At 41.8% G+C, this 26,871-nt stretch overlaps 1 protein-coding gene across 1 annotated transcript in view; it reads right to left on the reverse strand.

The window, feature by feature from the left end:
- The window catches only part of SORCS3 (sortilin related VPS10 domain containing receptor 3), a 2,496,310-nt gene that overhangs the window by 701,680 nt on the left and 1,767,759 nt on the right, over positions 1-26,871 (reverse strand). The gene's annotated exons all lie outside the window — the stretch shown is intronic.

The following is a 26,871-nucleotide window of genomic DNA, read 5'->3' on the forward strand; positions in this document are numbered from 1 at the left end:
TGCGCTGTGCCCATGACGAGACCAGCTCGTCATAAACCCCGCCCGCTAATGAAACGGTCGGCACAGGGCGGGGAAAGGGGCAGGCACTGAAGGGGTTAATAAATAAAACAAGACCAAAACGACAAAGATCCTATCAGTAGAACTGGAGTCATGAAGTTTTAAAGGATAAACTGCAATGTAGTCCCTAAAAGCATGAAGCGCCAACCACGGCTATCTGGTTGCACTGGACTGGGTCAAAGTCCTACCGCAAGGGAGAGCAGGTCAGATACAATCTTGGATTTTTCCTGCTGAAGATTTACCTTTTCAAGTTCTGTGACAAGAGTTCCATTTGTGTTGAAGGGTTGCAGGGAGCAAAGAGAGCGTCATTGGCGGTGATTGGTGTGGAGTGAAGAGCTGGCTGGGTGTCAAGGATGGGCGGGTTGGTGCTTCGCGTTGGAGGTCCTCCACGGGTGATTGATGCTTGCTGTGTGAAGAGAAGGCTGATAGAGGTTCATGCTGAATTTCTGTCCAAGCGGCATGGTTGCGGGGTGAACGGCCCGTTCACGGTGGCAAAGAGCCCAAAAAAACTTGATTTCAAGAGCCCGTGACCCAATAAAAAGGTCCAGGATCTGAAAGGTACCACTTGGGGGTCAGGAACTGGCGGCAACTAGGTCCAGGGGCTGGTTGGGGAGCCTTTTATGTCCCTGATGCTCAGATCAGGAGGCCCAGGGGATTGAGAACAGACGCATCTAGGTTACGGCGAGAGACGCACCTTGATGAAAGTGTGAATACAGGGGTCTCCTTCTCACTCTCCTCCCATGGGGCGTGTAGATATCCTTAACAGGGTGTATAGGACCTTCAGTTGAGCGTCGTATATTCTAAAAATATATGCCACACCTATGAAAGATACTGACTACTAATTAACCTCTGTGGAAGGACCAATACGGGCAGATATCAGATAAGAGGGTACCCTTCCCACAAGATCATTATCTTTGAGATTGGCCGAAATATATGTCCTTGGTTATTGGTTTTGATTAATACATAAGGTACGGGTGCCTCCTATATATTTGGAAACATCCTTTAGAGATTTGCACTGCCGTTTCTTTCTGGACTTTTCAAGCCTTGAAGAAGTTACTAATCATAACGAAACACATGTCAGCTGTTTCCTTCAAAGACAACGTAGAGATTTAAAGAACAGATTCTCGTGAAATTATAAATGACACTTGGATCGTTTCATATTGTACATTTAGATGCTGTTGCTAAATAGATAGTCACCGCAAAAATAAATTGAAATAATTTATTAAATAATGCTATTCTGTCTAAACTGACTAGTTGATTTACTTGCCTGTGACTTGCTAAATAGAAATGTATACATACTAGCTGTAGTATTCAATGTAAATGTTATGTCTAATACTTACATTCCCATCATCAAATGAGGTCGGCACTGCAACACATTTCTTGTCAGTACAGAAACACGAATCCCTCACCAAACGTTTGGGAAATATTCATCGGCCACCCCTTGTATAGAGCCAATACCAATTAACCACTAGGTGGAAGTCTGGAAGTGGGAAGTTGGCATGTGATTCGTGTTTGTCAGTTGGTGGGCACTGTTCTTCTTATAACAGTGCAGGAAGATCAAATACAGTATTTAAATGTTTCTAGTCTGAGAAATAATAGTATTAACAGTTGATATCAGATGATTTAGACATTGTGGCAGATTCACAAAGGCACTGGCAGAACATGAAGTAGTACTTCTGTAGTATCTCTGCAAATTCTCTTAAATACTATGTTGAATTAGCCCCAAATAGTCTAATTTGGGAAACTAATGGGAACATTTATGGATTATGTTCATATATCGGTAGTACAATTATAAAGGACTGTGCCCTCTTTGCACTTTTACTCACAGGTAATTGGGCATTTCACAAAGGTTTTTATGAGTACGTGGAATAGTACTCCTGTAGTACTACTTTGCATGCTCAAAAATGCCTTTGTATTGACCCTAATGTCTTTTTAATACCATTTGACACAGAGATAGCATACACACATGTGCATGTCTCTCTCTTACTTATGGGTCTGACTCCTTATCACATTGACCCTTCAACAAAATGATTGTTAACTAACAAGCTCAGATGTCTATCTTTCAAAATTTCAGCCATAAAAAGCATTCCTTCATTTACTCATTATCCTCCCAAGACCAGAGCTCATAGAATTAAAGTCATGGATGTTCTCTTTCAGTATAGTTATAATTGAGAAATAGAGGCCTGATGTACTATTATTCGATTTGCAAAAGGTGGCCCCAAACTGTGCACTGACTTTGTAGTGCAAAAATTATTTATTGATTGAAAAATACAAATAAAGGAGTAACTGATGGAAGGGGGGGTATGGGGAACAAGAAAGGGTGGGGGCAATAAAGGGAATTGGGAGAAAGGGAGAGGGATGGAGGGTCAGAGATGTATGCATAGCACAAGATGTGACATAACATATTGGATGATGTGACAATGACTGAAAATGACATCCTGGACAATAGGACACATAGAGATCAAAAAGAGATCTGGGAATAACCAGATAAGCAAGTGAATAAGCCAAGAGCAATTACATTTAGATTTTAGAAAATAGGCTTCAGTATAGCAACAGTGTAGCAGCATACTTAAAGTAGACTTAGCTGGAATTCAGAGGTGAAGACACGAAAGTTACCATTAAGCAAAAAGATAACTTGAGAAAAATGTAATATGAATATTAAACATGTCATGATGTGTAAACCCCGGTTGTTGGTGACAGTAGCATTCAGGGCGCTATTCTTATTTTAGCACAGCCATAGTATGGCTCCTTGGCAATCGAGCAACAGGAAGGGGACTAATGGTTGACTTCACTGTGGCTAATCTCCATGTAGCAGTGATGATAGAAAATCCTGCCACTCAGCCAACCGGTGTTAAGCCCTTGGAAGAATAGGAAAGGTTAAATCATATTCTGGTAATTGGCCAGCGAAATTGTAGATAATGAACTCATTATACTCAATCCTGGCTAACTCTACTAACGATCCCCCTCCTGTAGGTACCATTGTTCTGGTGAATTTTAATAACAGGTGGGCTGCTGCTAGAATTCAGTCTTCTTCCCAGGGCACAGTGGTCCTGAGCATTGATATGTGTCCTATGTTTTTTTTTCTATAAGCCAGGCAAGGGTACTATGATGAGTGGCTCTCATTTGCCTCACGTGCCCCAGACCACCTAAGCCGTACATGGTAGGTTCCCCCACTAGCATTGTGCCTGCCCTACCCCTTCTGGCTCAGGTGTGCACAGCTTTTGTCATGCCACCGCTCCCCAGGGTCCTCTTGTGTTTTTCTATGGGCCCTTCAGGGAGAACTCAGCCCCCCCTTACCACATCTAATACTTTCGAAATCCTGGGTTCCTTGGAGGAAGTAGATTGACTACCCAGCATTAATCTGGGGGCAGAGAGGACACCAGAGGAAGATGCAGCAGGGGTCGGCCCTATAGAGTCCCACTTTAGGGATCAGCTGAGGTTCCTTTCTTGGACCATAGCTGGGTGAAAGGCTAAGATCACAGATCCAAACTGGTTAGATTTTACCAATCCCTTTCATGTTTTAGGTTTCAGGAAACCTGGTCTCTTTTTTTATCTAACTTCACCCAGTTTTTCCAGCCTGCATTACCGTCCCCCACCAGGCAGGCAAAGGCGGGTTGTGCACCTTAATTTCCCGTGCACTAAACTGTGTGGTGACTGAAATGGAGACAAACTGTCCCTATGTCGGGCAGTTTTACAAATTTTCTCAGATAGTTCCTTGATGCTAATTGTAAATATTTACAATCCTAATTGTCACCTTTCTTATTCTGGTGCTATTTTCAAGGCAGGCGCTGTCATAAAGAAATTTAAGCATTCATTCTTCGAGGAGTGAACCAAGCTAAAAAAGTCTCTACAATGGTTAAGGGCGATCTTAACATCGATCCTTGCCTAGGACCTTGCTTTGTTTTTCAGGACCCCTTGGCTGAAGACACGTCCTCAATTTCCCACTTTGAACACACATCTCACGGTGAGCTGTTAAATTGCCTAATCCACAGAATCTGGATATACCCAGTGCCCAGGTAGCCCCCAATATGTTGGTAAAGTAGCAGAATCAACTGAGGATAATATACTGATTTCTATGTCTCGCCTTTTAGCTTCCCGGAGTATTATTGTTCTAAATAGACAGGCTAGACCACAATCCACTTGTGCTAATTTTAACACTTCAGATCCAGCAACACCCCCCCCCCCTACTGACCTATTATCCGGAACTTCTGATGCCTTTGGATCAGGGGAGACAGCTTAGGTGGTCGAAAATGGTTCCAGACAAATTCTGGGAGACACTTTTTGGTCAATTAAGTGCCAAAGTGACGCACTGTCTTAACCCCGACCTTTGTCCAAAGGATATTCTCACTGCCTTTTCGCCCTTTTTATGCTGGGGTCAGACTTGTCCTTACTTTTCGTACCTCTGGCTTTTCTTCTATTACCAGACTCTGGTGGTTTAGCCTGAAATGCTCTAAAGCCTGGGTGTCCTAACAACAGCACTTAAACTGAGCCCGGGAAAAAGGGAGGAGATCCAAAGCTTAAGAACTCAGTATAAGTTAGTGCTGAAGGTGATAATAGAGTCTCTTAAGAATAACATTTGTGATGAGTTGCGTTCATGCCAGTGACACTATCAATTGTGTAGCATTTTGAAGAGTCTTCAACCATTCTTTCTTGGCCGAGGATCCTATGTTCAGCCTGGCTCCAGTCGTATAAGAAGTCCACTGGTTTGATCACTTCTTCCAAATCTACTCCTTGGACAACAGCAAGGGTCAACTCACCCCTAATATTAGTTTGCAGGCTGTTAATTCTTCCTGCCTTTCTTTCTCTATCATGGAAGTCACTGGTGCTATCAGATGTCTTCATTGTAAAGACAAGGGACCCCCTGATACTAGTGAGAAGGACACCTAGGCAGGGAAATACATGCTGTGAAATTCCTAGGGCTACTTCAAGTACAATTTAGAACATATTCCCCCTGTACGGCTAGCGTCTACAGGATACACAAGGACAGCATAAATCCTCCGTACTGCCCTATCGTCACCACGATTGGTTCAGTTACAGAACCCATCTCAAATACATTGATAAAATCTTGCGTCCCCACATATCCAAAACCCAGTCACATGTCAAAGACACCAAAGACATGATAAACAAGATAGAAGGTCTATCGTTTAACACCAATAGATACATACTTGTCTCTCTTGACATTGAGTCACTCTACAGCAATATCCCGCAGTTTGAAGCCCTCACAGCTGTGGAGTGGTTCAGTCAGACATATTCCATTGATTGTGTTGTTCCATTTATCATTGATCTGGTGACCTGTTTAAACAGATTAAGGGAGTCAGCATGGGGGCATCTTGTGCCCCCACGGTGGCCAATATTTACATGGCATATTTTGAGTCCCTATTTATCTATAATGAGGTGGCCCCGTTCTTTGGGTCGATACAGCATTGGTTGCGCTATATCGACGATATTCTCTTTATCTGGAATGATGATCCAGAAAAACTCCAGGAGAAGAGTGTCGCTGTCGCAGCAGATGCCATCGCATCACCAGAGAAGCGTGTCGCTGCCGCAGCTGCTGTCGTCACATCTCTGGGGAATCGTGCTGCCACTGTCGCATCGCATCACCGAGGTACCCAGTATCCCTGGAGAGGAGTGTCGCCGCCACAGCAGATGCCATCGCATCGCCAGAGAAGCGTGTCGCAGGGCCTGTCACCGAGTCGCTGCACGGCTGTCGGGCGTGCACGCATCACCCCTTCTTTGTTGCAATAACAAGAAGACGCCATCTTTGTTTCATTGCACCAGATCTGCATTGCATCACGGCGTTGCTAGCCGCATCGCCACAGAAGCGCAGTAAAAAACCGACGCATCACCTCCCCGCGCAGAGAAAAACCGACGCATCACCTCCCCTCTGGTAAAGGAACTGACGCATCACTGTCCCCTACGCAGCAGTTGGGAACCGATGCATCACCTCCCCCGGAGTAGGGAACCAACGCATCCCCGTTCTTGCATGTAAGGAAACGACGCATCACCTTTCCTGCAACTCTTTTGTTGTATAGCATTACGCATCCAAAGGTACATTGGACATAAAGTGTCGCATTTACCATCTTAAGAGAACTTAGCTATTTCTACCATTTTTAGAGTACAGTATTGTGGATTTTTGTCGTTTATGGTCTTGTTTTAAATCTATATAAAAGATACCTATTTTTATAATACTACCTGTGTGGCTTCCCTTTGTAGTCTTGTCACTATATTACTGTATGTGTTCACAAATATTTACACACTGCCTCTGAGATAAGCCTGTCTGCTCGTGCCAAGCTACCAAGGGGGTGAACAGGGGTTATTTTAGGAGTGTACCCCCTTACCCTGACTAGAAGCAGGGTCCCTATTTGGTCAAAGGTACCTACTTCTGCCAACTAGAGACCCCCAAATCTAACAGTAAGTGACTTTAATGTAGTTTTTTTTAATTGTGCTCCGGCACCCCTCCCGCAATCGTGACCCTCCACGCGACCCCTCATGCCTGACTCCCCTCCACAATCCATGCTGGCTGCAACTTCACCCAAGTGATGTTACTGAGGTTCAGGAAGCCTTGGATGCATCTGGTTGGACTTCTCCTTCCACCCTTGAAAACCTAGGACTTTGAAACTTTTGTTTCTGACATCCCACGAAGGACCATGACAAACCTGCTATGCCTGTGGGCTAAAGATTCAGGAATTCCTAACTCAGAGCTTTTTCACCATAGCAAATCCTCATTGGCGAAACATCACAGGGATGGTATCTGACCTTATTGAGCCTTATTCATCTACAGCCTGCAGCCTTGCCCCCGCTCCAAAAAAGGGATTAAGTGCAAATGACAAAATCTTGACAGGGGAAGGTGCCAAAAGTATCCGGCAGGTCCTTTCCTTGACACAAGATTTGAATTTCTCCTGCTCTGATCTTTTTACATCAACAACCAACTGCTTCACTGAGACCTCATCCAATGGCTATCAAGCCTTGTAGAGTCATCTTCGGCTCAAGTCTTATCTTTCTCCACTGAGAGTTGAGTTTTGACTAAGTCTCAAGGTAAAATCACCGACTGGATCAAACCTCGTCCAGTGGCCCATGGGTGCATAACTTTCTATGGCACTATTTTTATTTAAAACTTTAAAAATGCATATCTCATGTTCCCCTTGTTGGGTAGTTGCTGTCCTGGTGTAATTGCATTTAATAAAATTTGCCCCACTCTTCTCAAATGGTTTTGAATTGTTCTTTTTTTGTGTTTTGATTATATTACTGTTTTGGTACTGCATAGGTAGTTTGCACATTCCCTCTAAATTGAGCCAGTCTACTCTGTGCCATAACTACCAGAGGGTTGAGCTCAGGTTAATTTTGTGACCCCAATGGGTTCACCCTGACAAGGATTGTGTTTATTGCTTAAGGTGGGTAGTCACACTCCTTAACTAATAACTGAGTTTCTTACAGCAGTCTTTTTAATACCAGACTTGTTTCCAATTTGGTGAGGTGCAAGCCACCTGCACATTAGTTTACTCCCCATTATCTGGGGAGGAATCCACTCTTTTTGTAGTCTGCTTGCAAAGTGGATTTTTATGGTGAACTTTGCTCTTTATGCATTTCAGCAAAATATTTGCCAAACCCTTCTCATCTTGATCCTAATGGAGCACCTCTTTTCCCAATGACCCGTGGACAAGGGCATCTACTGTCTGCAACTGCTGCCAACAAAGCAGGAATCCTTCTAAACAACTTTGTAATACCATGCACCTACCTTTCCATTCTTTAAATGTGGCCACTCCACAGGATGAATGACCAAAATCAAGCAAACCATGCAAGCTAATTGCAATGGCCTGTTTGCAGGAAAACCGAGATGCATTTAATTAGATGTGTGAGTTTCGGAAACAATCTATCAGGAGAAGCACTAAATCCACCTTAATTTCCAACTGAAGTGACCTGAAGACTACAATGAACAGGAATGGAGTTGCTGCACTTCTCTTCTCTGACCTGTCTGTTGCCTTTGTTGCATCTTTCCACTATTACCACCTATGTAGAGCAGTGGCGTAGCGAAAGTTGAGGGGGCACCCCTGCCACGTACACGGAGGGCCCCCACTCTGGATCTAATCTGAGCTTTTGGGCCAGATTATTGTGCTGTGGGGGGCCCCCTGCAGCTCGGGCGTCCCCGCACCACGGGGGCTGCGGGGGGTCTGTGTTACGCCTCTGATGTAGAGTAGAAGAACCGATATCAAATGAACCCCTTTAAACTGTAAAACATCTCCAAAACCTCTTGCTGTTAACATTTACAGGATCTGCTCTCAACATCAATAGTACTGATAATCTCACCACTGCTCTTCCATGCGTCCCTCCCCCTACCTCCAGACTTCATGAAGCCCTTCAACCAAACCTTCTGCAACTATATTGGTGGCATTCATATCATCTTTAAGCTGCATAATCATCCCAGGACTAGTTGACTGCCTAAGAGCATCAGCCCAACAGGGTATGAGTGGTCCCCTGAACTCTTCTAGAACAGAAATATTAACCTGTGCAAAATGGAAAAACTGGAAGCCTACAACCATCTTACCTCAAAAATTAGGCCGAACACCAGCAGCATCGAATAAAGTAAGAAACCTGGGAGTAATGATGTATTCCAACTTTTCCTTGTCCCCCAAGTGATCTAAGTAACAAGAGCTGTTTTCTACAACATACAAGTAAGTGTTCCTCAGCACATCTTCCCTCATCTATGTTTCCCAATTAAACTTCAGGCCTCTATTGCCCTCCTCATGTCTTGATTAGGTCTGGGAAAAACTTAAATAATTTCAGGAATGTTATGTGATATTTGTTTTGCATAAGTTCCCAAATGTTTGCCTTTATGCCACTTTTCTTAATTAAGCACCATTCGCAGTAAACATCCACAGTGAAATGTGCCATTCACGCACAGGAACAACAGTATGACATTGCTGTTGTTCGCAGTACTTTTGTTTAAATGCTTCCTGCAGACAAAAGTTTAGCAAGAAATTGCAGATTGTGACAAAAGTTTAGCAAGAAATTAGATAGGCATTTTCTGTAATGTTTTGAAATTTCACATAATTTACGCAAAAGCAAATTACACACATTTTGCAAACCCATACTCTTGATTAGAATACAGATACTCTGTGCATTGGTTCTGTTGTTACTTGTTCAAAAAAAAATGCAAGGAATTAAAAATCTACAGAAAGACACTTGTATACTTTAGCCTAGGGAGCCACATCTCACAACCTCCAAGCGCTTCACTGGCTACCCATGGCAAGATGCTCCACCCTCATGTCTCTCTACCCTTCCCCCAAGGCCCTTTATGGAAAAACTGGCGCCTTGACTGATGGTCCAATGCAACAGAGGAAATGCACGGGTCGAACCTCCTTCTCCATACAGGCAGAAAAACAATGGACCTCCCTCTCAGATAAGAGAAGGTGCATCTATGACCATCTGGAATTCAGGAAGGAGGTACAAATGCTGCTTCATGTCCAACAGATGGCAATCTATGACCCGGTGGCACTCCACATTAGAGCACATGGCAGAGTACGAGGAAGGCCTTATTTATGCTTGAAGGGCAGTTCTTTATCACACATTTTACAGAGGTCCAGCAGCACAGAAGCTCAAAGGTTCCAAATAACCCATTAGTCAAACACGTTTGCTGATTGTTATACGTTAAAATCCTTTCTGTCACAAAAAAAAGGATTTTGATTCACACAAAAGGAGCTGTCTTGTGTTTTCTTTATAATTCACTTGTTCACAGATTAATTGATGTTATTAGCTGATAGTACAATTATTTAAATCATGAAAATTACGCACCCAAAATACAGAAATACGTAAAACATCTCGTAAAGTGCAAATTTGCAACGGAACGAGCTGAACAGGTTCCTTTAACATAATAATTTAAAAACCCTTTTTTTGTAATTTTCATCATAATATATATTATACAACGAAGTCCCAAAAGGGCCAATGGCCAATACCAATCCAGTAGTCTTTAAATATGTAACAAGTTCTTTTTTTATTGTCTTTTGGGGCCACATGTTAGTGTAGCCTCTCCAATAAAAAACATGTGCTCCTGAAGTATTGCAACTTCATCTTACTAAGAGTCTAACCTAATGCTGAAGGGGTGGGGGTAAGTGCTTCAGGGGCTAGGCTGTACAAGGGTGGCTACCTATAAAGGCTCAACCAGCTTCAGATTCATTCTGGTGCCCATTAGTAACCTTATGATTCCCTTTAAATGCAGGCTAAAGATAATTATCTCAGAATAAAACCCAAGCATCGATTATCACATCAAACGGTCTAGAAACAGAGGAAGTCCACTTCAACGGTGGTCAAGTTCAATGAAGTGCTGAATAAGGTGGGCAGAACTCATGGAGTTTCACACTACAGAATTCCATGGAGTTACTTGAAAACTCCACTAGATGCCGCAGAGTTCCACGAGCGGGCACGATCGCCATGTCACACTGATTTTTAGCACCCAGTGCTTGTTCCGCTCCGCAAAATCTGAACAAATGGCACCACATGGTGCGTCAGAGGGCGCTGCTGCTTTGCTGCCGCTCAAGTAGATTATCTACTTAAGCTGCACATCTCTAAACGTGAGCTGCAGCTTTCTCCCCGTAAATGGTTGCGACTGCCTGCTACCACCCGTTTTAAGAAAATCCCACCAGGTGCCATCCTAGAGCCCAAAAATCTAACTAGGGGATGCCAATTCTCGCTCACTAACTTAATGTTGATGAGCCGCACATGAGAAAAACTACACCACACAGTGGTTGGTGGAGTTTTGGCAGAACTCCGTGTTACAAGTGTAACACGGAGTGGGCAAAACTCTGCGAACTCCGCCAGCGAAGCAGAATTTATCACCCATCTCTAGTGCGGAACTGTGCAATAATTGCTACCTGAGACAACTCGGCGATGTTCAAATCCATACTCATAAGTTGTTTATAACATTAGTATACCGCTACTTATACAATCTAAAAAGCCTCACCTATGGGTTGCTGATCCTTCCAATGCCCCAAAATCTAAGGGAAGCAGCCCCAAAGTAGTAAAGGGCATCAAGGGCTGAACTAATGAAAACGGAATAGCTTCCTTACGGGGCCCCTAACAGAACCATGAATGAAAGTGCTTCAAGTGCTGGACTAGGCAGCGGGCACTACTTATTTGTTCTCCAAACTGGCTTGATTCAATTCTGTTACAGCAGAACATTATTCTTATGAACCTCTTGGAACACATATCAAAAGGACTTGCTTAAAGCGCAAAGCCCAAAAGCTGATGTGCCCTCAAATAGCCCTAGAACTGAAGAAGCCGGGATTAAAGGGCATTACATGTGCTTTAGATGCTAGGCTTTGTAACACAATCGTATTTAGGAGGGCTCCTAGCTGACACAATTTCAAAAGATACATTGATCAGTTTCTTTATGGCTGCCTTTAGGAACTTTAGGAACAGTGCTGACAGCTGGGTTGATTCTCCCTTTAGGCAAAAGTCAATCTCCTCATTACACATATGTATGTTCAGGATTCTGAAAATCTTTCACAATCATAATTTGTTAATCCGCAGCAGCTTCTTACAGGTGCCTAATACATGGCTAAGTGACTTCTCCGCCAGGCAACGTAGTCTACCAGTGCTATCCGTGCCGCCACTCAACCTCCCATATCGGACGTGGTTCAGCAGAATTAGCCCAAAAGTTTACCCACATTAATTGCCTATTCTGCACCATGGATAATACTTGAGATAAATAGTATGGCAAAGATGGCACATCATACAGAAACTTTTTGACCAAGTTCTTTCTGTCAAGGTCTGCTGATATTATTTTTGCTTGCATTGACAGGAGTCTAGAAGTTTGTTTTTGAGGGGGGCTCACCATCCATAATTCTTCAGCCTCCACTTTAGTCATGGAGGTGTCAAAGTAGTGGCTCCAAGTGGAGTTCTTTAAGTAGCAGATGTTGCCTTGTGAAATCGAATTCTAATTTGATTTAACAAGGTCTAGTGCAATCTGGAAGAGAATAAAAGTGTCAAATCATTTGCACTGCACATTATCCAGCTAGGTATCAAGCTTGTTCTTAAAGGTGCTAGCACCATTGGCCAAGGTGGGCATTCATTTACTGTTAACAATCTTTGTTAAAGCCCTTGTATCCGAGCAAACCAGGCTCTTGTGTAATTGTTGGAAAGCTCGGGTCCGGGATTGGGTAAAGCTCTTTAAGGCATTTATATGGGGAATATTTTGTCTCTCTAATCCAACCAAACCCCTGGATATTTATAGGCTGACAATCTCTCTAAGTGCTCTTTATTCAAAGACCAGCGACCACTCTTAATTAGTTTGCAACCAAAAATCACGACCCTAGGTTGGGTTGCTTGATAAAGATGTTATTTATTCGGCAATAGCAGGCTAATGCCTCATCTGATCTCTGTAGACCCACGGGCGTGTGATCTATTGGCCCTATATTGTCTGCATATTTCAAAATTATTATTTTCTGGACGGCTAATTGAGGGGGGAAAGCTCTTACTTCGTCCAGATATGATTTCAGATCAGCAAGATATAGATTGAATTGCAAGGGGTTGAGGATGCACCCTGGCTTTAATCCCTTGTTAGTTAAAATCTTGTCTGACATGGCCCATTTTGAGGTCACCTTAATTTTGACCTATGTGTCGGAGTATAAGGAGATTATATGTGCTAACAAGGCTGATGGTATGCCCCACTTGCCCAGTTTTGCACACAACTTTGTCGAAGGTGGTGGTAAAATCAATAGATGCAGCATAAATAATTTCTCACCACTTGGTCTCATCAGTGAATGTTGTTAAACATAACAAATTGTCCACAATGTTTCAGCCTTTTGGCACCCTGTTTGGAGTAGGGGATTCTTTGGTTTTCTGCAGATCACTTTTCCCGCTTCTGCTTTAAAATTCTATCAAAACATTTCACTTCAACATCCAGTAGATCAAATAACTTGAAACTGTTTGGGGAGTTAAATTCTCCATGTTTATGGATCGGGACTAATAAAGAGCCCCTCCTACTCTCTGAGACCACCTTTTCCAATGAGACACAAGCTATACAGGGATATCAATGTCTTTGCGCTCATCGCAAGTGACAGCTTAAAGATAGATGCTGGAATGCTATTCGGGTCAGCTGCTCCGTAGTGCTGAGATAGTCTGATGGTCTTTTCCACTATCTTGAGCGTGACCTGGATTGGCATAACCTGGACACATAGACTGGATGATATCCTCAGTAAGTGTCCTTGTCTTTGATAAACTGCTGTCAATGTACAGTGTTTCTATGTATTTCACTCAATTAGCAGGGACTATATTGGATTTCGCTAGCTGAGGATTCTTGGCAGAAAGATCTTTGATTATGAGCCAAAATTTCCTGGCAACCTTTGTTTTTATAACAACATGTAAATTGGCCCATTTGCTATCTACTTCCTTTTTCATTTTATCCTGAAGCTTTTTATATAGCAAGTTCTTATTTCTTTAGTTGGCTTATTATTCTTGTTATTGGTGGAGAGAGTTGTTTAACTGTTTTTTTTCAGCTGTTCTATTTTCTTTCCTTGCAAGCAAAGCTTGACAGCTTTTTTCTGGCTTGTGGGTTGCCCACCTGCACTCCTTTTGCCCGCTTGTGCGTTGACTCCTACTTCGGGAGACCAAACTCCAGGTTGAACCTGGCAGAAAATTCCTCCAAACATTGGTCTAGCTGGAGAAGGTGGCTGTACATATTTTCGGACTACCATCTAGTCCTGCTGATTGATTCTATTTTCATGTGTTTATCAATGATGGATGGCTTCCAATCCCAGATCCCAATCTCTTAGGGATCCCATGTTCATCTTTCACCACAACAGATGACGAAGGGCTTCAATAGCCTGCGGACATAGCAATTGGCAATCACAAGGAGGGTCTGGACATCACAAAATAGTCACTGTAAAACGTTTGAAAAATCCCCTTCAAATATGACAGGCGTTAACACATGCACAGCTACTTGTCACTCTTCTTTGTTCCATTCTGTGCATAAATGCAGCTGAAATTTGCAACATCAAGGTAGGTGAACCCCCTGCCAATCATGCACAACAGAAAAATGTGACATTCTCATACCACACTGTACCCCACACCCCTCCAACAAAACACAACAGGACCTTTCAATGTTCCCTCACTCATTTTTGTCCCACTATATGCTGACATGAAGCAACATATCATAGGATAATATTGCAACCGTTCTGATCAATTATGGCACCAAAACACCTCCCACTTAGCCCACCTAGAACACAGCACCCTTCCAACCCTTCCACCCTTCCAACCAACCAAGCAAACCCAATGGAGTAGCCTGTTACCCTTGCAAAGACCAATATGGTGGCTATACTACACTGTGGATAGTGGGCACCTTGCCACATTTTCCAACCTGACATACATTGCAGTACAAAATGCTAACCTTCCTTTGTAGAAACTCACATGTGTTCATTGTTCCTTATATCTGGAGTATGATAGTAAGGGCCATGAACATGTAGCATGTTACTGATGTCATACCAAAGGAGGGAAAGAGGTGAGAGTGAGGCAACTCTTACAACAATTGACGTCAGACTTTATTTTAAGTTCCTTTGTATTTTGAATAAATCAGCAGACAAATAAGGAAGAAAACATATTCCTGTCATGTGGTTAGGTTAGGCCCAGTGAGAAACACCACAATTTGTACATGCCCATATTTCTTAGGTTGCCTTCCCTTTTACACAGCAACCTTTGACATATATTTGCTTGCATGTCTGTAATACCACTACCATTGCCACCACTACTACTACTACTACTACTAATAATAATAATAATGTTAATGATAATAAAATGTGATGAATAAAAGATAAAAGGAATACAAATGTCCTCAAAAGTTAAAAGCTGGCTGAAAATGGGGAAAAAACAATATATATTGTACTTAGATAGCCTCAGATCTACGAAAGTGGTTTTGTGTATTTCGGTTGTATTTTTAGAGTGATTACCACCTTCTGCTGAGATTTACTGTTGAGTGAACTTACAGTTTTCCTAAACAGAAATCCTGTGCCTCGGATGTAACTAATTGATATCACAATAACTGAACAGAAGCAAACCACACTAAGCAGGTCCTAGAGAGCACCGAATTATATTACGCCCTCTTAATAGTCAAGTCATCAGCTAATTTTAGAATGCTTGAAGTTCTCATAGTTTGGATGGGACACGTAAAACCTTTCAATAGTAGGCAGCGTGACTTAAGAATCGAGCCCCTGTGTGACCTAAAGGAACGTGCTAATGTGGACTGCCTACTTTTACAGCCTCACAGGCCTCTCCGGTGACGTAATGTACTAATGGAAAAGGAGGGGAGGAATGTACATAAGGTCAGGGCCACATTCATTTCACCGAAGCTGGCCAATTATATTATATATAAAAACCCTAGGCAAGGTGGAGGGTTCCGGGTTGATGGTGGCCACCTTATACCGATTAGTCTGACAGAACGATTGTTATGATCCTGAGAGGCACCGCAACATTAATTTATTGCATAACCAAGAGAAGCATGAGAATCTAAAGCAGCATGAGGAAAATTATTTTATGTCTCACTGTGTTTATTACGGTGGTAACAAATTGGTGGACCCCGCCCATACGGACTCACACAATTAAATACCAGGATCTGAGCATTTGACCCTATCTCTTCGGTTTGCACTTTCTCACATCGCTGTCTTGTCATTTGAGTAGGTTTAAATAATCGTAAAACACCACTTCTCATTACTTTTAGTTGCCTGAAGCTGGTATTCTTGTCAGTTTGTTGTGTGGGGCAAATAATACCCATCCCACTTTTGAGCACCATTCTAGAACCGTAATAATAAGTGTTTTTTTCTAAAGCACAATTTAAAAGAATTTGAGAATGCTTACAGGCCTGTTCAGATGTTCATAGCTTGGTTAGACTAGCTATGCGAGGCAATTGCAGGTTGGGTCGTACTCTAAGGGCAGTGCAGAAGGCGGAAGCTGCCGACCCTACATGGCTAAACATAGCAGGAATACTCAATCAAGAGGAATTACTGTCCAATACAGCAACATCGCCAACATCCAACGTAATGTTTCCTGTGTGTAAGGTCAACTCTTGGACCTGAACAGGAGGGATCTTCAGCCCAGGTCATGTGGAGAATCTGCAGCATTCCACATAATCTACATTGCATGACGGTTTAGAGGCACCAACAATACACACCAAATAGTGACCATGAATTTCTCCCATTACATCTAAGTAGTGGGGAAATTGTGTGTCCATTAAGGTTTGCTAAGAAGTCAGATTACTTGTGAAGCTCTCCTATCTCCTATGCCTGGGCGTGGAATGCTAAGGATTCTCCAAGTTTACTTTCGGTGTCACAATAACCATAACTTGTGTGACCCAGCTATTTGTGCCTGCCACACCATCTGCTATGTTCTCCAGGTTCCATAATAAGCCATGACCAAGATAAGGGCCTTCCAGTATGGCTGTCCAACTTCTCTCTACCAGCTTGTGTTTCACTATCCTAAAATAGGAAAGTGACTCTCAGCACACAGAACATTGAGAAGGATTTTTGTGCATGCCTTCTGCTTCATGCGATTTCCCAGCTGCTCTACTTCATTAATACTCTGGGATTCCACCAGAGCAAAGATAATAATGCTCTAGTAAACGCAATCCTTGTCCCCAAAAGAAGAGGTCTTCACTGAAATGGATTGGGGCGATCCTCAAACAAATGCATGGTTTCCTAAATGAATGGACGAAAACGAATGCTTGATTACGAATGTAACCTCTTCCATGCTCATGACGTCTCCCGGCCGTCATGAGTCACGATGGGCGTGTGCGGACGACGGCCGGGAGACGTCTTGACCACGCCCAGGAATGGAATGTCCAGCACTGCGGCAGCGCTGCGGCGGAATTTGCGCCGCAGCAAAGAGGTTAAGAAGCATTCAAACTTCCTTTTTGGATCTTGTTTCCGATAACAAAAATCTTTTTTTAGCAAACATGTAAATTCTAAAGGTTAAAGCCAGACATTCTCACTGCTGAGCGCTGGGATATAATGTCCTGTTTCGTGACAATGTAATAGGGGTATTTCCAGTCGAATGCCCGTGAGGATTTCGCATATTACAATGAAGTATCGCCAAGCAAGAGTGTGGGATCCAGAAAACCCCTCTGCTCATTAAGTATATTTCCCTGTATCCCAGGACACCCTAAACTACATTTGGACTAGTTTCAGTATCAACCAGTCCAATAAACTGTGCCTAATAACCTTATCATAGAGCCACCAGAGCGTCGATGGCCTGGGAACCAAAACCCCAACGCCATGTAATCGATGCTAATACATGCCCAAAACTTTACCAGTGAGTCAGTGTAGCAAGCAAGCTACTGTCTTACCCACTCATGAGAGATTTACATAGTTCCCTCTCAAACTAAATTTCCGAGAACACTGGGCCGAAGTTTAAACACGACAGCTCAGAAGGATTACTTGAGAAATACTCCCAAAATATTTAATGATGTTTCGAACAAGCTGTGTTGGCGGTTAACTCTCTTAAAAAAAGTTAGTGACCACTGGTGAACTTTTAAAGTTGTGGGATGTATATAACAGGCACAAATTTTACAGAGAAATCCCAGTATTCACCAGGATGATTAGGAGTCCCCCCTAAGGAAATGTTTTGGATTGTGTCAGGGGGTTGTACTTTTCAGCACAATTTACATGCAATGGTTACTTTGGTTGAATATTAATAGGGAAGAAATAAAGGGGTAGGCATGTACAAAGCCTATCTGATGTTCCACTGGGTAGTAGTTTTGACATGGGGCACCTTACACATACCTGTTAAAAATAGAGGAGAAGCAAAGACATTTCAGTCCAATTTGACTCACATTTGCCTCAGAAATCCATAGGATTTACATGCATTTCAAATACTCTAGATATGCAATTTCCATTGTAAGACTACCCCTGGTCAATAAGACACTGACATCATTTCCATGGTACTGCTAAAGTGCTTTATCCTGATTCTCAAGTTGCTTATACAGTCCTCCTCTAGAGGTGTGTTGCTTTATCATTCAGCCTGTCCCATGTCACTCTCTATTGGGGATATTAGAGATTCTTGACTCTCTCTCAGTGTGTGTAGTTTGGTACTGTCTATTCCTGGAGTCCCCCCTTACAATCAGTGTGGCTCAATTTCGCCCTTCTTTCCCAAAAAGTCACAGTCATGATAGGCTGAAGTGTACTATGAAGCACAAAGGCTGGGTATCAACTATCCTTCCTTCTTCACCTCTCTGCCGCAGTCGGCTCCCTTTCCATGTCACCATACTGATGATGGGGCGCTGGCACTGACTCGCCTACTGTCTGCAGCACCTGAACACCCATTAGAGAAGATGTGCTAGAAATAACTGAGCTCCAGATAATAATAACGTTAATTTTCTGACAGGTACGAATCTCATGCTTAATGCAACTTGGGTACACTTGCAATTGTGCTTCAATCAAAACTCCCTCTATGCTTATTTCCATAACTCCTCTTGACCCCGTATCCCTTACAAGACAAATGCTCCAACTAGAAGTGTAACGTTTTATAACAGCACTTGAGAACGAGGCATATCTGATGTTGTACTAGTACAGTGAATGCTCACACTATATCAGACATACTAAAAACTGCACTCTTTTTTCAGTCATAGCACAGTGCACACTGGCACATGGTTTCTGCTGGCATTTCACACCATATTAAAAATGTTGTCTCCCCAGGTCTGTCGTACTTTAAAATTTGGGACCGCGTAGGAGGCAGGGCCCTACCCCTGTCTATCCCGGTATTAGCGAACCGCGAATGGTCAATGCGGTATGTACAAGTGCTTTGTGTAACGTTTTAGCTATGAATGCACTATGTATACGTTATTATACATTGACTCCGTGGGTTCCATTTTGTAGCGGTGGCCATCTTATGGTTGCCCTCACATAGGCTATATAGCATGAAGCGAAAACAGGCCTTTTATAGCACATGTGCCTTTCTTTGACTTTTCTGTGACCTGGGCAGCTTGGCTCCGCCACCCCAGGTCAAACTGGTCTCACGAGTTCCCCGTCCTCTGGCCACCTGTGATTAGCATCAGGGCTTGACACACCATAAAGTCTTTTCATCCTACACAAGCCTCCGGCTAATCTCTTTCACACCTGACTGTTCCTGCTTTATGGCTTGTTTCCCAAAACAGGAGATGCTCATGTTTATTGGGGCCTATCGATATCTGATGTGGGATCTGAGCCTTGCTGGGTAAATAATTACGGGCTGGCTTAACTGGAATGTGGGATGGTCATCATGACTCTGCCTTTTCGTTTGCAATGTATACATGTGAATGACCAACTGCAAGAGAAGGGCGGTGTTGCCCAGAGCGTAACATTCTCCATAAAAGAGGAGACTGGTTTCTGTTCTGCAGACTGCCTCATTCAGTTGCTAAGGATTCTGTGCGACGTAGTCTCACTCATTTGAGTTTAATAAAGATGTCTTTTCATATTTCAGCTTCTGTTGCCAAGTTCTTTGTTATATTATCAAGATATGCAGAATTTTATAATACCACATCAGGAAGTACTCGAAGTCATAGAGTGCTACCCCTAGCACCTCTGGGGTCTCAAAAATTGGAGTACTTCAGTTGGCGCCCACCAGCGCGGCCTCATCAGAGAAGTGACTTTCTGTGGGAGTGATCTTGTCAGGAGACTGAAATCTACTGAGGAGGACAGAACGGGATTCTACCAAGAAGGTACTCTGTGCACAGGGATTCTGGAGATTCTTTGATTATGTAGCCCGGTATATTTCTGCTCTTCCTGATTTTGATCCTCCACATGATGTCACTCAAAAGGTGAGAAAAAGAACCCTTTTGGCGTGAGTATTATAGAAGACGTTTGGTCATGTAGAACTTGACAATTAGAATTTGGATAACCTTTTGATTATTAAGAATAAGAATTAAGTATAAGTGGGTTGCTCCCAGTCCTTTGGTTCTTTGGGTCTTTAATTTGGTTATCGCAATTACCAAAGCCGAGGGGTTGGTTTCTTGGTTTCTGATTTGGTCATTGCAATTACCAAAACCGAGGGTCTCGCATATTTGCGAGTGTATTGGTAGAGATAACCCCTTGAAGTTTGAAGCTAGATTAGTGAGCTATAAGATGCCTGATCTTAGCAAATTTGGAAATGTAGCTTTTGGTTTGTATAGGTTTGGATATGCGAATTGCAATTTGTGTAGGCAGGTAACGAGGAGATATTTCTCCATTTGGTTTTGATTATAATACTTGCGTTTTCCGCAGTATTTTTGGCATGCCTGTTTGTAAGCTCACATGGAAAAATGTGTTGCTTTTTGTTTTGAAAGGTACCATAGTGTGGGAAATATCTAAATAGGTTAAATTTAAAAACATATTTCTTCCTTGGTGATTTTGTATCCCCAGGGAATTAAAATATGACATAATACAAACCAAGGATCCTTCGTTCTGCGCAGTTTCATGAATGAAGATATGCAGAACGATTTTGTGTGGTGTTCTGCTAGGCAAAGCTAGTGAATTGAGCGCATTCCCTACTTCTTGGACATGCATCTGTCTGTGGGGCTGTTTATGCAGCCTTTTGGAACACTATTGAAAAGCGTTGCTTGTAAATATGACCTACAACTAGTATTTGCAAATGGTTTGTTTCAAGTATAGTCTGCGAGCTGTTCTTTCTTTCTGTCATGCGTATTGATTTGTAAGTCAACTGTGTGTTTAAATGTCTGTGGTTTTTTTTATCATTAGTGCAACTTCTGTAAGTAAATTGCGACTGCGCTATTTATGAAAAATGGCTAAAGCGCGCTGTATTGTCTGTTTAACCCCTTTCTGTTTATGTCTGAAATGAGCTCAATATGTGTTTGTGGGTCTTCTGATGTTTCCAGTCTGTTAAGTAAATTGTTGGTTAATTAATATTAAGTAGAAACTTAAAAAAGAAATCCAGAAACGAACCATGTGACGTGCTAAAATAGCTATATGGTGCACTTTAATTTATAGAATGAGCAATTGTGCACATATACAAAACTGCCGTTAAATGCTTAAAGGATAAAATTAGAAACACATTCAATAGATATAAATCAGGCCCCAAAAACGAAATTATCTATTTTTGCAAAAGTAAATAAATTTACAGCATTTTCCTTAGATGCATTGTATTAGATGTTCACAGGCAAACTTTTCAGCTGCAGTATATTTGATAGAAATGTTCATTCAGCCAGCACCTTCCCAGTTGAACACGGGTGGAATTTTGCAGAACCGTCCTTTTAAATGAAAGTGGCGCAAAAATGTGACGCGTTTCAAGTTGGGCTTATGCGCTTAGGCGTATGAGTTAATGTGTCCAAAATGATAGGCAAGGGATGCAGCTTGTTTTTTATACATGGATTTATCACAAAAACGAATAATTGGGATTTTTTTAACAAGAAAATTATTAATCATGGAAATATTATTTTAAAAAAATAAGTGCTTTTCAAAATCGTTTTTTGATATTTATAAAGCTTAATACTCGTACTATGACCTCCTAGCATTAAAATTTGATTTAAGTTGTGTTGCATCACTAAAATGACAAGCATTCGCGTGTACAATTTTCCCTTGGCGCAGGCGCAAACAAGCCCATTTCTATAAAGTATAAGTTATTATTTCCAATGCCTGACTCATGGGTTATGTAATAAACATTCTGGTAATGCATATTATGCAAAAAAATGTAGGATATTCATTTTTTAATGCCAAAAGAATGAAAGTCGAATTTGGGTAGAAAACACTGTTTGAACTGCATTTTCTTCCATTCAGAGTACTTTTTAAAGTGTCTCAGACTTCAGTAAATGCATACGTTTAGGTTTGATATATATTTACAGGTTGTGCTTTCTTATGATTCAATGAGTCAATGTGCCAGTACAAAGGCTTGTTTTAATATCAGGGTTGAAGGTTCTAACTTTAGCTGTGTCTGTCACGATACTACTGAACACGCTATGAAAAACAGGACCTTTTTAAAACTTGGAGAAATTAAATAAAATATGGTGTCGCAACCAGCAACTATTTGATGTTAATAAAAAACGGCCTTAATGGAGTTAGCACCCACATAGAGAAAGAGAAATGGAGAATTCTTTTTTGATGAAGGAAAAAGAGGATGTTTGTGAGCAGGTACGTGATGAAGTCAGTAATGATAGAGGGGTGGAGAAATGTAGAATTACGGTTATAGGAACTAGGTAATACGTAGGAAGGAGAAGAACAATTGGGAAAATAGAATGCCGTGGAGGGAAGAGAGATGATGAAGGGGAGTAATAAAGACATGAAGAGTAGCGTGAGGAAGGTTGTATTGACGAAGGGAATAAAAAGGAATGCGGTATCGGTTTTAGTAAGTAGGAGGGGAAAGATGAGATTGCAGGTTCTAGCAGTAGGGGTGAAAATATTGTAATTACCTAACGGGAGGCACTGAGTTTCTTATGCTAATATGAAAGCGACGAACAGAGCTTGAATAAAGGCAAGTGACTAAATGATGAAGAAAATATCAAAACTCATTGCAAATGCAATTCGCAGTGCCAGTGGACTGGGGCAGAAAGCGGTCCCAATTGCTGGAGTTCAGTCTAACTTTAGCTGGGCCTACTGAGACGTTCATTCATTTAAGGTTGTTGAAATGTGTACTATTACATAGGATTGTAACAAGGATTTATTCTAAAAAGTGGTATGTGTGTTATTAAGTTTCGTGAATTATTCACAGTAAATGTAGTTTAATAATCTGGGAATAGAGATAATTTTTTTTTTTTAGCGCCTAAAAAGGAGAAATTATTTTTCAAAATAGAGAGTGAATTCTTGCAAGTTAGGAGGAATTAGGAAGGCCTTCTGGCTTTGACAAATTCAGAGTGGCAGGAGCTGGGGGTTGGAGAGCTGCAGAGGCTGGCTCAAGTTACGCTGTTGAGATGCTATCTTTAGTTCAATGGAGTAGGCTGCCACGTTGACATTTATGACCTTTTAAATTAGGGCCTTGCCTCTGTGGAATGCAGAATGACCTTGCTACACGGGCCTCTGAAGGTGGGGTTTCTGGTTTCTCCATAAGAACATCAATAAAACTAAAGAACTTAATTCCAAAGGGAAAATATAGCGAAGGGGTTTCTTTGGAAGCCCAAACATCATGTTAAATGTTTTGCAGAACTGATACATTTGCGTCTCGCTCTAAAAAAAATTAAAAAAAAGAATGATGCCTGCTATTAGCTCTTATTTAACAGAAAACGGAGTGTTGCATTAAGTCTTAGACAGACAAAAAGATTCTAAAATTTTTTTAAGGCTACATGCCTAAATGTGAACGAATTGACAAATTAAGACTTATTTTTCACAGTGGAAATTGTAGGTGCCAAATTAATATGGAGTGTCAGTGTAACGATTTTTTTAGAAAGGTCAAACTAAAGTGGCTGGATGTTGCAAGGACTGACAAGGGGGTACAGTTAAGTAATGGCAATTTATTTTTGTGTATATGGTCCTATCATGAATTGTTCTTGCTGGTCCTGTATGTTAGAAGAGAGACAGTAACGTTATATTTGACAGCAGATTTCCATTGCCTGGTGATCTACTGTCAAAAAGGAGGGTAAGGATTTTAAACCTGACAAATTAAACAGGCCCAAATATTGGGTTTTGGGCTGCAGGTTTACAGTGCGTAAAAGTACATGACATGGTGTTGTGTGTCACCGCTTATTTTACATATGCTATTGTTTTGTCTATGCTTTTTGTGCTTGATATACAGCAAGTATATCTGATGGCTTGACGTTGTGTGCGTTTTTATTATTTTTTGCATGTTTTCGTTGTTTTTGTTGCTGCTTTTTATACTATTACAAGTTTACCTGTGTTGTGAGGGGATGGTCATGACGATGCCCATCGCTACGCAACAGTTGGTTGAACTTGTTCAGGTTACTAAATTCCACAGCTAATGATATTTCATGCTGTGAACATGAGAGGCAGCACTTTACCTGTGCATGTCTAAATTGGCTATAATGGTATTACAGAAAACTAAAAGAGATCTACAGGATCAAAGTGTGTCACCTGCAGTTAGTCACGTTACTGCCCCTTTCCTTTAAAGGAACAGGCAGCCCTACATTTATGTATCCTTGATTGGACCTAAGGATGAAATTATAGATCTGTGACTCAAGGTGGCCTAATTTCTATATTACATTAGTTAATGGTGTCCTGTCTCCTAAGTAGCATATGGTCTTTGCTTCTTAAAAGAAAACTAGGTTTTCATTTTTCCCTGCAGAAGGAACTGGAACATTAGCTAAGATTACCGTATATGGTGTAGTCGCCAGCGGTAGAGTTAAAATGTATGTAACTTTGGCCTTTTGTGTACCACCCGTACTCTTGGTGTAGTGACTATCACCCAAGTAAACTCTTGTCCTTCCTATAGATTTTTATTTTTTATTGCTTTTGTTGCTTCTTATGTCGCATCATGCTTAGTTATTGGGGATTTTAGTTGTGTCCTAGTTCCAATTCCCTTTTCCGTATTCCTTTCACCAGTCAGCCCATTTATTATTGTAGGTGTATTGTTCAGGTACACACTTCCAGACTGCAGTGATGCACCAGGAACCTCCATATTATGTATAATGCCCTCTTGTATGACCAGACTGGTTTTCAAGAATTGTCCCTAGGCCTGCTTCAATGTTTTCCAGCCTGACTGTCAAGTATATTATACTATAGTAAGACAAGTTTTCCATCCCGATAGGAGATAACTTACGTTTACCTTTTTTGAACATGACGAATTTTCAATGTCTATTTTTTAATGTGGTTTTTACCATTTTTGTTCCTGCTGCTTTAATTTTCGGTGGGATCAGAAGTTTCTAATCATGCAAATATCAGGACCCTCTAGTTCTTGTCTTTTGTTTTCATATCTGACTATTAGCCTGTGTATTGCCTGGTGCACCTGATGTGAAAGGTTTCTACCTGCCTATGATAATCTGTACCATGTGATTTCTCTATTGAGATGTCCTAGATAAGGAATTTAGAAACACTTATATATAATCATTGAAAAAAAAATGTGTTTGCCCTATTAGACAATGCCACCATATGTGAAGACATCCATTTAGATAGAATTCTCGTGTAGTTATCTACCCTTAGATGATGGAGGCTCTCACACGGAAACCCAATTGAAAAGCTTAGAGGCACTGTTTTGCCTACTGCCTTTTTATTTGTATTGCTTCCTGAGAAAGACAGTGTATTCTAGACGAAAATTGTCCCATGGCGTGTGGCCACTCCTTTGAAAATCACAGGCCACCTGTTTACAGTCCCCTTGTTATACAACGAACTGTGTAAAGCATCACACTTGCTTCATCAGAAGGCGTTCAACATCAGAAAAGAAGGAGGAGCTGGTTTTGCCACAGAACCAGAATTCCAGTGCAAAAGAGCGCCTGTCATGTGCTGGTAACCTCTGACAGTGTGCAGTCCCTTGAGCCCCTTGGCCTGAGTTTTTGGCCACACACCCCCCCTCTTTTTCTTTGCTTCAATGGAAGTGCAGTGCACTGGCGGATCCAAGATTGACAGAAGGCACTACATTCCAGTGCCCATGGAAGAGCAGCCTGAGCGTCCTGTGACACTGAATGACGAGCGTTGGAGTCTGAGAATGGTCCCGAATCTGCACGAGATGACCTGTGCCCTTGATCAATGGAGAGCACACTACCTGTAGTGCCTGCCGCAAAGGAAAAATACTGGTGCCTTGCCTTGAGACATTGAGACTTTTTCGAGTGAGCTGTGGGTGTTTGCCAGGAGGGCACTCCAACTAAGCAGTACTTTTCTCATGAAAGGCTTGAATGAAGAGGCCCAGGCAAAAGAAAACAACAGAAGAAGATTTGATGGACAATAGAAGCCTGCCAGAGAGGCTTTTTGAACGGACTCTGGGCATAGGTGGTTTCACAAGAGGTTTCCGTGTGATTGTATAGACTAGGTGTTAGAAGACTGTTTGTTTTGCTGGCATTGTCTAGTATAAGCAGAATAAAATCCATTTTCTGTGGAAGAGTACCCCCTTTTCACCTCAGAGCATTGATGAGGGTCACCACTGTTTCACCTGAACATACAAAATGTATAGGAGCCCTAAAATGTTACTAAATAATTTTAGGATTTGCTTTTTGCTCAGGGTTGTAGACAATTATTATTTCATTTGTAATAGTGGTCACTACTTTCTCCCGTTGTCTATATATTCTTAATAACGTGTTTTCTAGTGTTTTTTTAAACATGACGTTGTCATTTATGGGTGGGATTGATTTTCTCTACTCAATTGACTTCTGCACCCTCTTCCCAACCTATGTCTTTCCCTACCACTGTTTCTTTTCACCCTTTTCCTGAACATGAGCAGGTTAAAAGATCAGAATTCGTAAGCAATTCTTTTGTACAGCTTCTGCATCGACACTAGTTAGTAGTAAACATCACTAATTGTTGGGGGTGTGATCTTATGCCACCTAGATAGAGGTATTCCTTATTTTGTCCTGCCATATGTGGCCTTTGTGCTACTACATGTGTAAAGAGACGTGTCCCGTGAGAGTCACTAAGTAATAGGATGATGCTACAGCAACATCTCCATGACTTCATGTCTGTAGACCTGGACTCGGATTGATGAGAGTATAGTTATTGCCTATGTAAGGGCAAAAGGAGGGTCTGTCGTACTTTAAAATTTGGGACCGCGTAGGAGGCAGGGCCCTACCCCTGTCTATCCCGGTATTAGCGAACCGCGAATGGTCAATGCGGTATGTACAAGTGCTTTGTGTAACGTTTTAGCTATGAATGAACTATGTATACGTTATTATACATTGACTCCGTGGGTTCCATTTTGTAGCGGTGGCCATCTTATGGTTGCCCTCACATAGGCTATAAAGCATGAAGCGAAAACGGGCCTTTTAGAGCACATGTGCCT

This window comes from Triturus cristatus, chromosome 1_2 (genome assembly GCF_964204655.1).
Source record: "Triturus cristatus chromosome 1_2, aTriCri1.1, whole genome shotgun sequence".
NCBI lineage: Eukaryota > Metazoa > Chordata > Amphibia > Caudata > Salamandridae > Triturus > Triturus cristatus.